Source organism: Anomaloglossus baeobatrachus, chromosome 5 (assembly GCF_048569485.1).
Source record: "Anomaloglossus baeobatrachus isolate aAnoBae1 chromosome 5, aAnoBae1.hap1, whole genome shotgun sequence".
Classification (NCBI taxonomy): domain Eukaryota; kingdom Metazoa; phylum Chordata; class Amphibia; order Anura; family Aromobatidae; genus Anomaloglossus; species Anomaloglossus baeobatrachus.
The window spans coordinates 487,746,181-487,760,482 of record NC_134357.1 but is presented as its reverse complement, the minus strand read 5'-3'; the positions used below and the strand labels follow the sequence as shown (position 1 = coordinate 487,760,482).

The 14,302-nt window shown below is 45.1% G+C and overlaps 1 protein-coding gene across 1 annotated transcript in view; it reads right to left on the bottom strand.

Annotated features, from left to right (window-relative positions):
- GPR142 (G protein-coupled receptor 142) overlaps nucleotides 1–13,707 on the bottom strand; it is a 91,691-nt gene extending 77,984 nt beyond the window's left edge. The window contains exon 1 of the mRNA XM_075347904.1: nucleotides 13,610–13,707. The gene's annotated coding sequence lies outside the window, so the exon portion shown is untranslated. The remainder of the gene's footprint in view (nucleotides 1–13,609) is intronic.
- Between the last annotated feature and the right edge of the window lie 595 nt (nucleotides 13,708–14,302).

The window sequence follows — 14,302 nt, the reverse complement described above, 5'->3', positions numbered from 1 at the left end:
TTTTGAAAAACTGCTTAGTATTTATTCACCTTTGAGGCAGGGTGCATTAAGGGAAAGCCGACGTGGAACGGGGGCGCCCAAAACAGTTACGGCGTCAAACCCTCCGTTGGTAGGTAGGAGTGAGTATGTATAGGGTGAGATAGGGACCCCATAGAGATTGTCTCCCCTTCCACCCTATTCTGCCCCAAGGTGTTATTTATACTCATTTGGTATTTAGAATGCATTGAGGATTAGTTATCTAAGTCCTTTTTGTGCATTTCTCGTGCAGTTTGTACAATATTTGCATTTAATCTGATCCATGAATGTTAGTCAGAGATTCATTTTTTTTCAAGGGAAGACGTTGCGATTATGGGTTGTAACCATTCTGCAATATATTGGTAATTACCTTATCTGAACTGCAGGATGTGTAATTGTAAGTCTATTTTTTTTAATTATTTATGAATTCTGAAAAACTATTTAGTATTCATTCACCTTGAGGTAGGGTGCATTAAGGGCAAGCCGACGTGGAACGGGGGCGCCCAAAACAGTTACGGCGTCAAACCCCCCGTCGGTAGGTAGGAGTAGGCGTGTATAGGGTGAGATAGGGACTCCATAGAGACTATCCACCCCTTCTACTTTATTGTGCCCCTATGGTGTGATGAATACTCTTTGATATCTAGGGGGCATCAAGGATTAATTACCTTTCTAAAGGGGGTGTATACTACACACACTTGTATATTTTCCCACAGTTAGGAGCAGTTCTCTTGTTAGAGGGATCCCATTTGATAATGCTCCTCAATTTTTCTTGTATGCCCCTGTGTGTTCACAGTCACTGGGTGTATTTTAACTAAATTTTGATATCAATAAAGTTTATTATATTTTATTCTGGTAATTGAGGTTCTTTGTACTTGTCTCTAAACTCAATTCGATTGAACTGTTTTTGATAAGATTTCAAGGTGTGTGGGAGGAGTCAGAAAGTGTGAGTAGAAAGGAAACCAGGAAGTTCTAGTCAGTCTAGTCTTGTCAGAAGGAGCAGAGGAGTGAGGAGAGTGTGAGAGGGAGGTAGTTACCTCAGGAGAGAGTGACAGAAAGAAGTTCCTGGTGGAGATCCTGGGGTCTAGTTAGGCCCAGGTGACACCTAAAGAGAGAAAGAAGGGATTCCAGGGCCACGGAAGGGCATATTGGCTCGTGGCCTGTTCCACAGGAAGATCGGGTGGAGGGATCTGGCTGCATTCGGGGACGGTCCCCAGACAGAGGGAAGAAAGACAATTCCTCATAAAGTAACACCAAAGGCCGAGGGTGGTTGCAAGCGCCCAGGGCCACAACCCACCACAGATCCCCGGTGAAGGGAGCAAGATACAACTACGGTTAGCCCACTTTGTACAGGCCCTGTTGTGTAGGCCGAGACCAGTTCAACTAATAGAGTCGAGGCTGAGAAGACAGTCAGGAGAGAGACACAGGAAGGGTGCACCGGTATTGAACTCTGAACTACCCGGGATCGGCGGAGGTCCCTGACAGTGGATCCCAGCATACTGTCGGGCAACTGGTTTGTCGACACCTGGAATCAGAAACAGTGAGTAAAGATCTTAACTGCAAGCCCTGTGTCGTCTGCTTTATCCTGCACTGCACCTACAACACCATAGACTTTACCAAGCATGAAAGGTTGCCCCGGGGTACCCGCTTTACCTGTGGAGAGCAAGAAACACCTTAGCTGCCATAACATCAGCCCCGGAGGTCCCTTCCAGCAGCTGCGGCTCCATAGCTGCAAATTACCACAGGTGGCGTCACGAATATTCCTATAAACATTATCACCATCACCCCCAATACTGCCACCATTTAACTGACTCCACCAGGGTCACGGAGTTGGGCCCCACCACCGCTGACTACCCCGGACTAGTCCAGCCCAACACCGAGTCACCCAAAGCCCTGGGGTGGGCGAGTCACACATACATACACAGATGTCACATAGAAGTGTATACATATTTGAAAACATTCACTTACAAATAATCATACACATAGACAGACACAATCTCACACAAACACACACACACACACACACACACACACACACTGGGGGACTTTCACTTTTGACGATGGGGGGACACTTGTCTCCTCTTCTTGTCTCCCATGCAGTCCACAGACTTGTTTGATGGTAAATCCCACGGGCTAAAGGACCTGTGGTGACGTCACGCCCATGTGAACAGAAGGGGCGGGGCTTCAGCATTACAGCTGATTCCAGAAAGAAACTCCAGGTGGTCCTGGAGTTGTTTATAATAGAAGCGGGGGTCTGAGGTAAGATCCCCAAATGGAGAGGGGGGGCGCAGGGAGAGAGGGAATTGAGAAGTCTGCATGATTATAGTGGACGGGTGGAAGCATGGCCTCGCCCACTAACCAAGATGGTCACACCCACTACCCAGGCAGCTCCTTCTAGCCACTGGGATGTAGCCGCAACACTTGTCTGATGCTCTTCGGCTAGATGGAGGCAGAGCGCTGCAGGAAGCCATTATAACACACTTGGCCGTGCACTGTGCACTGCGCGTGGCCGTCTCTCCTGTACTATGCGGCCGGTCAGCACTGTCTGTGCCTTTAATGTCAGTGTGCCCGGCCACATCACAGTACAGAGACACGGCCACGCGCCATTCAATGTGTACGGCCATGTGTGTTACAAAAGACATTATGCAGCTGGCGGCCGGCCCTCTACAATATCTAGGAGAGCAGCCTGGGGGGCAATTGCCCGCCTGCCTCCAGGCCCAGCCCGCCCCTGGTGGTATAGATTGTCAGCCTTGGAGGGGTCATTTTTGATAAATTCAATGGGTTTGAGACACATCAATCTGGGAGGAAGCCCCTTAGGTCAGCCAGTGTGAGACTTAAACCCAGGTAGAGCTGCTTCTGACGGACCGGAGGGGCTCTGTAGAGACTTTGGTCACGGAGTAACTGATCATGCCAAGTAGGAGGTTGGCTGCTCTGAAATCTATAGTGTGGCCTGGCCAGTGTATTCCTGAAGAGGAAAGTATTAAACATGTGGTCTGGTGAGGGAGGGCTGCTAGATAATCACTGACGCCACGGCCTGTGTGAGGTTAACACTGCCATTGTGGCGCCCCTGAGGCTTCAGTCAACACAGGGTACTACACCTCATTTAAGATGCAGTATTCATCACGTATAAGGAGGGGGTTAATCACCGGTGTTTCCACACTTCACTGCACATACAGCTTAGGTGCCTTCTCATTGGTGACTGGACTAGGGTAGGCTGGGGGTGTGGCCATCATGAGATATGGGACTTTCCCAGTCACTAGAACAACCACCTAGGGAGCGGGCACCACTTGGGGTAGACGTAGGAGTAACCTTTACATGATTCTTAGTCAAGTCGGGACTTCAGTTCTGGCAATGCGACACTACTTTCTTCCTTATTTTTCTTCATGGAGCCTGAGGCTTGGAACGGGAAACTCAGCCCGGGTTGCTCACTTCTGGAGGGACATCCCTTGGGAAAGGACACTTTCAAATATCAGTAGCTACCTCTAATTTTTCCATGATCGGCTGGAGCCCATCACGGCAGAGACCGGTACTCCTGGACAACCAAAGGACAGTGAGTAAAGACCTGGAACCGCAACTGGAATGTCTGTCCTTCATTGCCAGCGCCAGCGGCCCCATGCTCCCCCGCCAACGGCCACTACTACCACCATCATCCTCCCTAGGGCATAGCTTCACCTGTGGGAAGCTGAACTACCCTAGCTGCGACACCATCCCCCCGAGGACTGCGACTGCAACTGTGGCTAATCCCTGGCCGCATACCACAGGTGGCGTCACGAGACAACTAAAACTTCCAACCTCCTCAACCTCCATCATCACCCATCCTCATCCTCCATCCTCCTCCCTTTTATTGTACACGTCGGGGTCACAAAGCTGGACAGGGCCACCAGTGACATCCCCCTGACCCGACATCTCCGGCCCGGCAACGAGTATTCAACCCCTGCCCTGTGGATGCTACAACTTGGTGTCACGAACAGGATTCCGTGCCCGCTACAAACGGGTACTGTGCGCCTCACAGAACTGTGTTGAACTATGTTTCTTCAAAAGACAGTTGCCATTGATCATTCCACGCGGGAAAAGAAGGGGCGTGCCATCATGGACGGAACATAAAACAGAGCGCGAAAGCATGGGTGGAGCCCAGAAAGAGTGCAAAAGAGAGCCCCACTGCCAGAAACCAGCAGGAAACCCCGTGCCTGCAAGCACATGTCCATTAAGGAGGAAGACCAGCTTACCCCAGACACTGCACCCGTGACACCAGAGATGGTGGATTCAAAGCCTTTGCTGGAGTTATACCGGAATCTTGCTCAGGAGCTACCTCTGAGGGGAAACCTGCTCCTGACACAGTGGACATCCTAATACCGGTTTGTCGTTGTTGTAACCAAGTAGGACATTTTGCCAGAGGATGTCCCATGAGTGACCAGAGCCAGGGGGCTGGGACCAGCCCTCTGCTACCACCAGCAGCCATGAAAGAGTAAAATGTTTTCATATGCAAATGTTGCTGTTTTGTTGCATTGATCACACTGATGACCGGTAACTGTTAATGTTTAAAACTGTTGATTGAAAATGCCTTCCATAAAGGGAAGACTGTTTAACTGTTTAATTGCATAACAAAATGCGGTATAACATTGTTATTTTATTGCAGCCCGGGAGTGCTGCGATTTTTTGTGGGGGAATGTGGTGCCCCTGAGGCTTCAGTCGCCACAGGGTACTGCACCTCATTTCAGATGCAGTATTCATCCCGGATAATGAGGGGGTTAATCACCGGTGTTTCCACACTTCACTGCACATACAGCTTAGGTACCTTCTCACTGGGGACTGGACTTGGGTAGGCTGGGGGGGTGGCCATCACGAGGCATGGGACTTTCCCGGTCACTAAGACAAGCACCTGGGAGGCGGGCACCATTTGGGGTAGAAGTAGGAGCAACCTTTACACGATTCTGAGTCAAGGCGGGACTTCAGTTCTGGCAACACGACACCACTTTCTTCCTTCTTTTTCTTCACGGAGCCTGAGGCTTGGAGCAGGAAGCTCAGCCCAGGTTCCTCACTTCTAGAGGGACATCCCTTGGGAAAGGACACTTTTAAATATCAGTAGCTACCTCTAATTTTTCCGTGATCGGCTGGAGCCCATCACGGCAGAGACCGGTACTCCTGGACAACCAAAGGAAAGTGAGTAAAGACCTGGAACCGCAACTGCCGTGTCCGTTCTTTATTGCCGTCGCCGTCGTCCCGCGCTTCGGTGACAACGGCCACTACTACGACCATCATCCTCCCTGGGGCCTAGATTTACCTGCGGGAAGCTGAACTACCCTAGCTGCGACACCATCCGCCCCAGAGGACTGCGACCACAGCGGCGGCTAATCCCTGGCCGCATACCGCAGGTGGCGTCACAAGACAACTACAACTCTCAACCTCCATCATTACCCATCCTCATCCTCCTCACGTTTATTGTACACCTCGGGGCCACGAAGCCGGACATGGCCACCCGTGACATCCCCCTGACCCCACATCACCGGCACGGCGACGAGCATTCAACCCCTGCCCCGTGGGTGCTACACCATGAGGTCTGTGTGAGGTTAACACTGCACCCGAGGTCTGTGTAAAGTTAACACTGCCCCCGAGGTCTGTGTGGGGTTAACACTGCCCCCGAGGCCTGTGTGAGGTTAACACTGTCCCCAAGGTCTGTGTGAGGTTAACACTGTCCCCAAGGTCTATGTGAGGTTAACACTGCACCCGAGATCTGTGTAAAGTTAACACTGTCCCCGAGGTCTGTGTGAGGTTAACAAAGTCCCCAAAATCTACAGTCAGGGCCAGAAATATTTGGACAGTGACACAAGTTTTGTTATTTTAGCTGTTTACAAAAACATGTTCAGAAATACAATTATATATATAATATGGGCTGAAAGTGCACACTCCCAGCTGCAATATGAGAGTTTTCACATCCAAATCGGAGAAAGGGTTTAGGAATCATAGCTCTGTAATGCATAGCCTCCTCTTTTTCAAGGGACCAAAAGTAATTGGACAAGGGACTCTAAGGGCTGCAATTAACTCTGAAGGAGTCTCCCTCGTTAACCTGTAATCAATGAAGTAGCTAAAAGGTCTGGGGTTGATTACAGGTGTGTTGTTTTGCATTTGGAAGCTGTTGCTGTGACCAGACAACATGCGGTCTAAGGAACTCTCAATTGAGGTGAAGCAGAACATCCTGAGGCTGAAAAAAAAGAAAAAATCCATCAGAGAGATAGCAGACATGCTTGGAGTAGCAAAATCAACAGTCGGGTACATTCTGAGAAAAAAGGAATTGACTGGTGAGCTTGGGAACTCAAAAAGGCCTGGGCGTCCACGGATGACAACAGTGGTGGATGATCGCCGCATACTTTCTTTGGTGAAGAAGAACCCGTTCACAACATCAACTGAAGTCCAGAACACTCTCAGTGAAGTAGGTGTATCTGTCTCTAAGTCAACAGTAAAGAGAAGACTCCATGAAAGTAAATACAAAGGGTTCACATCTAGATGCAAACCATTCATCAATTCCAAAAATAGACAGGCCAGAGTTAAATTTGCTGAAAAACACCTCATGAAGCCAGCTCAGTTCTGGAAAAGTATTCTATGGACAGATGAGACAAAGATCAACCTGTACCAGAATGATGGGAAGAAAAAAGTTTGGAGAAGAAAGGGAACGGCACATGATCCAAGGCACACCACATCCTCTGTAAAACATGGTGGAGGCAACGTGATGGCATGGGCATGCATGGCTTTCAATGGCACTGGGTCACTTGTGTTTATTGATGACATAACAGCAGACAAGAGTAGCCGGATGGATTCTGAAGTGTACAGGGATATACTTTCAGCCCAGATTCAGCCAAATGCCGCAAAGTTGATCGGACGGCGCTTCATAGTACAGATGGACAATGACCCCAAGCATACAGCCAAAGCTACCCAGGAGGTCATGAGTGCAAAAAAGTGGAACATTCTGCAATGGCCAAGTCAATCACCAGATCTTAACCCAATTGAGCATGCATTTCACTTGCTCAAATCCAGACTTAAGAGGGAAAGACCCACAAACAAGCAAGACCTGAAGGCTGCGGCTGTAAAGGCCTGGCAAAGCATTAAGAAGGAGGAAACCCAGCGTTGGGTGATGTCCATGGGTTCCAGACTTAAGGCAGTGATTGCCTCCAAAGGATTCGCAACAAAATATTGAAAATACAAATATTTTGTTTGGGTTTGGTTTATTTGTCCAATTACTTTTGACCTCCTAAAATGTGGAGTGTTTGTAAAGAAATGTGTACAATTCCTACAATTTCTATCAGATATTTTTGTTCAAACCTTCAAATTAAATGGTACAATCTGCACTTGAATTCTGTTGTAGAGGTTTCATTTCAAATCCAATGTGGTGGCATGCAGAGCCCAACTCGAGAAAAGTGTGTCACTGTCCAAATATTTCTGGACCTAACTGTATGTGAGTTTAACACTGCCCCTGAGGTCTGTGTTAGGTTAAAACTACCCCCTACGTCAGTGCGAGTTTAACACTGCCCACAAGGTATTGGTGAAGTTAACACTACCCCTGAGGTCTGTGCGAAGTCAACACAGCTCACAAGGTTTGTGTGAGGTTAATACTGCTCCGGAGGTCTTTATGCAGGTTAACGCTGCCCCCGAGATCTGTATGCAGGTTAACACTGCCCCCGAGGTCTGTGAGCAGATTAACACTGCCCCCGAGGTCTGTGTGTAGGTAACAGTCATCTGAAGTCATCTAGACTTAACAATGATCTATGTAATGAAGGTTTTAACAGTTGTAACCTAAGAACTGTTCGAGTTATGCCCTAGAATGCTCACCTACACAACTCCAAATACAGTAAACTGCAACCAGTAAGTATACTGTGCCTTATGAAAGGGACTATAACTCACAAGAGCTGTTGCGGCGCTGTAGTGTGATAAGAACTGTTTGTGTAGTGGGTAAAGTGCACTCAAGCCCAAATCCTATTATTATGGCTATTTTTCATCCAGCTGTAGTCCTGCCATACTGTCCCCATATTCCATCTGTGCGGCAGAGCCAAGGTTTAATGAGTAGGAAGATGCGGCTAAGTATATCTCCAGTGACAGCCGCGCTCGTATAGGTTCTCATGAAGTGCAGAGTGTGCAGGAATAGCCTCCGCTCACATATCTCTGAGAGTTGATGTTCCATGAAATTTTATATATCTGCGTGAAAACTTCACCGCCAAAATCCTCAGCACTCCTCCCCAACAAGAACCCACAGCAATCAATAACATTGATCTTACTGCAACTGTTCAGAAACATGGAAATACATAGTGCTCTATACACAGGGTGTTACGGTACATGGAGAGACCCGGGCAAAATTATGTATTGAGAAGCGTAAATGTCCACTAGTTACCATACAGATGGTTCAAAAGTAAATGTAGACTAACCAAATGTATGGCAAAATGACATGATATATACAAATATGGTGTGAACTGAGTCTGACAGTACCTAAAATATACTGCGCCCAACTAATAATGTCTTAACGATGCCACCATACCATGCTCAAAGAACAGTACATAAAAAATGCTGCCATAAAGTGACCAAGTATTAATTTTAGTCCCGTAAGCATGCCATAATTATACTGCCATGCAGTGCTTGAGCAAGACTGTTCAATTAATACTTCCATCTAGTGCACTAGAAACAATACTTAAATAATACTAACAGACAGTGGTGGAGTATGAGTGGCTGAAAGAACTGCCATAGTGTGCTCACAAAAGTGCTTACAGTAATGTGCCGCCCCGTGCTCGGCTGCAACCAAGCCGCTCGGGTCCGGACCTTCAGTGGGTGGATCGAGGGTCTCCGGACCCGGGGGCCCTGCGATCACTCCGACCAAAAAGGGGTTGGCGGTTTGGTGACGTAGGTGTACTGCCGGAGCCGTGTTTTAAGTTCGTGACGCCACCCACGGGATGTGGTGAAGGTGGACACCACCGCTGCAGTTACGGGGCACCCAGGGGAGATGGTATGCAGCAAGTTGTTAACCCCTCCATGGGCAGGGATGGTGGCCCCGGGACCCATTGGGGGTGTTTTGGCGGTGCAGGGAGATGGGCGGCCGGAGGGCACTGGTGTACTCACTATTAGAATGAAACACTCAAGTCTCTGGTAAACCAAGATGATGGTGGTCGATGCCCGTAGCCGGTGGGTTCCCCCACCCGGTTGGTGGTCTCTGCCTTTCTCCTGCACCTGTTTGAGTTGTTGGACTAACTGCGCTTGCAGAGTCAGGAGTCTGCTCCCCGGCTTGTGGATGTCGGAAGAGCCCGTTTGCCTGCAGACGCTGGCCCGTGGGATCTCTGAGCCTTGGCGGTGGCTTTCTATCCCCCTCGTTGGGCTGTTGTCTTCTATGAGGGACTTTGGGTGGGAAAGGACCTAAAGTCCAGACCGCAATCAGTAAATTAACTCAGTCCAGTAGTTTCTAGACCTCGTTTCAGGGTCTGAGTACCCCCTCTTGTGCTCCGGTTTCCGAGTCGGTTCCCCATGTCGGTACCGGCGGGCCACTACCCTGTCCCGGTCCACCACGGTTCCACCGAGCCGTCTTCCCGGCTCCTACAGACAGAGGCCTCCATATGCCTCCTAGCCAAAGGTGCCCGGGCTCCAAAACTGGCACCTGTCAGTCTGTCACAGGCCTTACCTCCAGGCCTGACCTCCTCCACTCTCCTCTCAAACTGCACTTTTAAACTCCCAGACTAAACCGTTTACTTTTTCCTGCCTCAGGCTCTCTGAACTCCTCGGTGGGCGTGTCCAACTGCCAGGCCCCGCCCCCTGGTGTGTCCATCCAGCCCTGAGGGAGGTGACTAGGGTGATATGTGGTTGGCTGGTGTTACCTAGTGAGGGGACTGGTGTTGTGCGGGGCTCTATCTGTGACTACATGGCTTGTCCAGGGCATCACAGTAAGATAAGGTGACAGTAACATTGCCTGAATAATTAACCCCACAGTTCTGAAGTAACAGTGCCTTACCAATACTGTTGTACAGTGCTCAAGTAACAGTGCCCAACTTATATCGCCATTAAGTGCTCTAGTAACACTGCTATAAAGGATTATTCCCATCTCAGACAATCATGGCGCATCCACATGTTGTCCATTAATGCCACCTCTGGGACCCACACCGATCTAAAGAAAGGGAGTCTCACAACCCCCATCTTGTGGACGCTACGACTGGAGATACGGTTGCATATGCGCCTCTATTTCTATTCACTTCAATAGGCATTCAGAATAGCCAAGCTCAGCTATTTTCAGAACTCCTAGAGGAGTGATCCCAGAAAGACGCTTGTGCGTAGCTATCTCACAATTTATATAGAGTACAGTAAGAACTGTTTATAAATAATACTGCCACAGAGTGCTGTAATAATGTTTCCTATCTAATACTGCCATAGAGAGCTGTAATAACTGTTCCTAAATAATACTGCCATAGAGTGCTGTAACAGTTATTCCTATAAAATTCTGCCCAAGACTGCTATAAAAACAGTTCCCAAATCATATTGCAATATTAATATTGCCATAGGGTGCAGTAATAATTATTCCTAAATAATGCCGTCATAGAACCCTGTAATACCTCTAAATAAATAATATCGCCATAGTGGTGTAATGACTGTTCCTAAAAAGATTGCCATAGAGTGCTGTAGTAGTTGTTCCTATAAAATACTGTCATAGAGTGAGTGCTGTAATAGATGTTTCTAAATAATACTGTCATAGAGTGCTGTAATAGATGTTTCTATATAATACTGCAATAGAGTGCTGTACGACGGTAGCTGTTTTTAAATAATACTGTCATAGAGTACTGCAACAACTGTTGCTAAATAATACTGCCATAGAGTGCTGTAACTACTGTTCTTAAATAATACTGCCATAGAGTGCTGTAATACGTTTTCCTATCTAATACTGCCATACAGTGCTGTAATAACTGTTGCTAAATAATACTGCCATAGAGTACTGTAATAGTTGTTCCTATAAATTCCTGCCCTAGAGTGCTATAAAAACAGTTCCTAAATAATACTGCACTAATATTATTGTCTTAGGGTGCAGTAGAAATTATTCCTAAATAATGCTGTCATAGAGAACTGTAATACCTTTAAATAAATAATTCCGCCATAGAGGGATGTAATGACTGATCCTAAAAATATTGCCATAGAGTGCTGTAGCAGTTGTTCCTATAAAATACTCCCATAGTGTTGTTATAGCTGATCCTAAATAATAGTGCCATAGAGCGCTGTAATAGCTGTTATTATATAAAATACTGCCGTAGAATGGTGTAATAACTGATCCTAAATAATACTGCTATAGAGTGCTGTAATAGATGTTCCTAAATAATACTGCTATAGAGTGCTGTAATAGATGTTTCTAAATAATATTGCTATAGAGTGCTGTAATAGCTGTTCCTAAATAATACTGCCATAGAGTGGTGTAATAGCTGTTCCTAAATAATACTGCCATAGAGTGCTGTAATAGATGTTTCTAAATAATATTGCCATAGAGTGTTGTAATAGATGTTTCTAAATAATACTGCCATAGAGTGCTGTAATAGATGTTTCTAAATAATATTGCCATAGAGTGCTGTAATAGATGTTTCTAAATAATACTGCCATAGAGTGCTATAATAGATGGTTCTAAATAATACTGCCATAGAGTGCTGTAATATGTTTCTAAATAATACTGTCATAAAGTGCTCTAAAAGCTGTTCCTATATAATACTGCCATAGAGTGCTGTAGCAGTTGTTCCTATAAAATACTCCCATAGTGTTGTTATAGCTGATCCTAAATAATAGTGCCATAGAGCGCTGTAATAGCTGTTATTATATAAAATACTGCCGTAGAATGGTGTAATAACTGATCCTAAATAATACTGCTATAGAGTGCTGTAATAGATGTTCCTAAATAATACTGCTATAGAGTGCTGTAATAGATGTTTCTAAATAATATTGCTATAGAGTGCTGTAATAGCTGTTCCTAAATAATACTGCCATAGAGTGGTGTAATAGCTGTTCCTAAATAATACTGCCATAGAGTGCTGTAATAGATGTTTCTAAATAATATTGCCATAGAGTGTTGTAATAGATGTTTCTAAATAATACTGCCATAGAGTGCTGTAATAGATGTTTCTAAATAATATTGCCATAGAGTGCTGTAATAGATGTTTCTAAATAATACTGCCATAGAGTGCTATAATAGATGGTTCTAAATAATACTGCCATAGAGTGCTGTAATATGTTTCTAAATAATACTGTCATAAAGTGCTCTAAAAGCTGTTCCTATATAATACTGCCATAGAGTGCTGTAATACAGTAGTTGTTTCTAAATAATTCTGCCATAGAATGCTGTAATAATTATTCATAAATAATACTGCCATAACATGTTCAAGTAACATTATGTAAATTGTACATTGTTAACATTTGGTAGTGCATCCTTGAGGCTAACAATCATGTCTGGAAGGAGTAGCACATTGTTCTCATGCTATGGTTATAATACATATAGTACAGTGTATAGAATTAGGGGAGAGCAAGAAGGAATGGATGGAAAAAGATATATATGACAGTTATACATAGATTAATAGATGATTTTCAAATTGATCATTAGATACAAAGATAGTTATATATTGAGAGGGATAGATATGAAATAGAAAGAAAATGATAGGTATTGTAATAGAAAGAATATTGAAAAAGTTGATAGATAGATAGATAGATAGATATAGATAAATAGAGGGATAGATACATAGATAGATATAGATAGACGGATAGATAGATAGATAGATAGATAGATAGAGGGATAGATAGATAGATAGATAGATAGATAGATAGATGATAGATAGAGGATAGATAGATAGATAGATAGATAGATAGATAGAGGGATAGATAGATAGAGGATAGATAGATAGAGGGATAGATAGATAGATAGATAGATAGATAGATAGAGGGATAGATAGATAGATAGATAGATGGATAGATAGATAGAGGATAGATAGATAGATAGATAGATAGAGGGATAGATAGAGGGATAGATAGATAGATAGAGAGATAGATAGATAGAGGGATAGATAGAGGGATAGAGGGATAGAGGATAGATAGATAGATAGATAGATAGATAGAGGGATAGATAGAGGGATAGATATATAGAGGGATAGATAGATAGAGGATAGATAGATAGATAGATAGATAGAGGGATAGATAGATAGATAGATAGATAGAGTGATAGATAGATAGATAGATAGATATATAGATAGATAGATAGATAGATAGATAGATAGATAGATAGATAGAGGGATAGATAGATAGAGGGATAGATAGATAGAGGGATAGATAGATAGATAGATAGAGGGATAGATAGATAGATAGATAGATAGATAGATAGATAGATAGAGGGATAGAGGGATAGATAGATAGATAGATAGATAGATAGATAGATAGATAGATAGATAGATAGATAGATAGAGGGATAGATAGATAGATAGAGGGATAGATAGAGGGATAGATAGATGGATGATAGATAGATAGATAGATAGAGGGATAGATAGAGGGATAGATAGATAGATAGAGGGATAGATAGAGGGATAGATAGATAGATGAAATGGATATATGAGCCTCTTACCTTGCCGCTGTTACATGGGCTTGTGTGAGGCTGGAGCTGCAGGTTATCAGAGGAGCACATTATTTCCAGGCATGCTGAGAACAGAGAGGCTGCAGGATGTGCCTGCTGGGGTAATGACAGGGGAGATGTGTGACACTGAGGAGGTGTGTTCCTCTATACATATGTATGAATATACTGCTCTGGGGCCATATAGAACTTTCTACCTACAGCTCATGATCACTGACTCCAGCAGTGGTAGGGGCCTCAGCACCCAGACCTCAATCAGCCCTCTATAACATATCAGACATTTTAAGAAATATTGGGGTTATTAGGGGGTCGCTGTTTGACTGGCATTAGAAGTGGGTACTGTTTTGGGTATCTCTGTGTGTCAGTATTGTTATGGGCTTCACCACATAGCTTATGCGGGTCGCTGTGTGACTGACACTGTTATGGAGTCACTGTGTAAGAAGGTACGGACGCCTGGCCGTGGGGACTCCACACTACTATGCTAGAAAAAGTCTGTGTGTGTGTGGATCACTTTGAGCGGGGTGTGTGACACTTAAGGCCACTTTACACGCAACGACATCGCTAACGAGATGTCGTTGGGGTCACTGAATTTGTGACGCACATCCGGCCTCCTTAGAGACGTCGTTGCGTGTGAAACGCAGGAACGACCATTAATGATCAAAAATACTCACCATATCGTTGATCGTT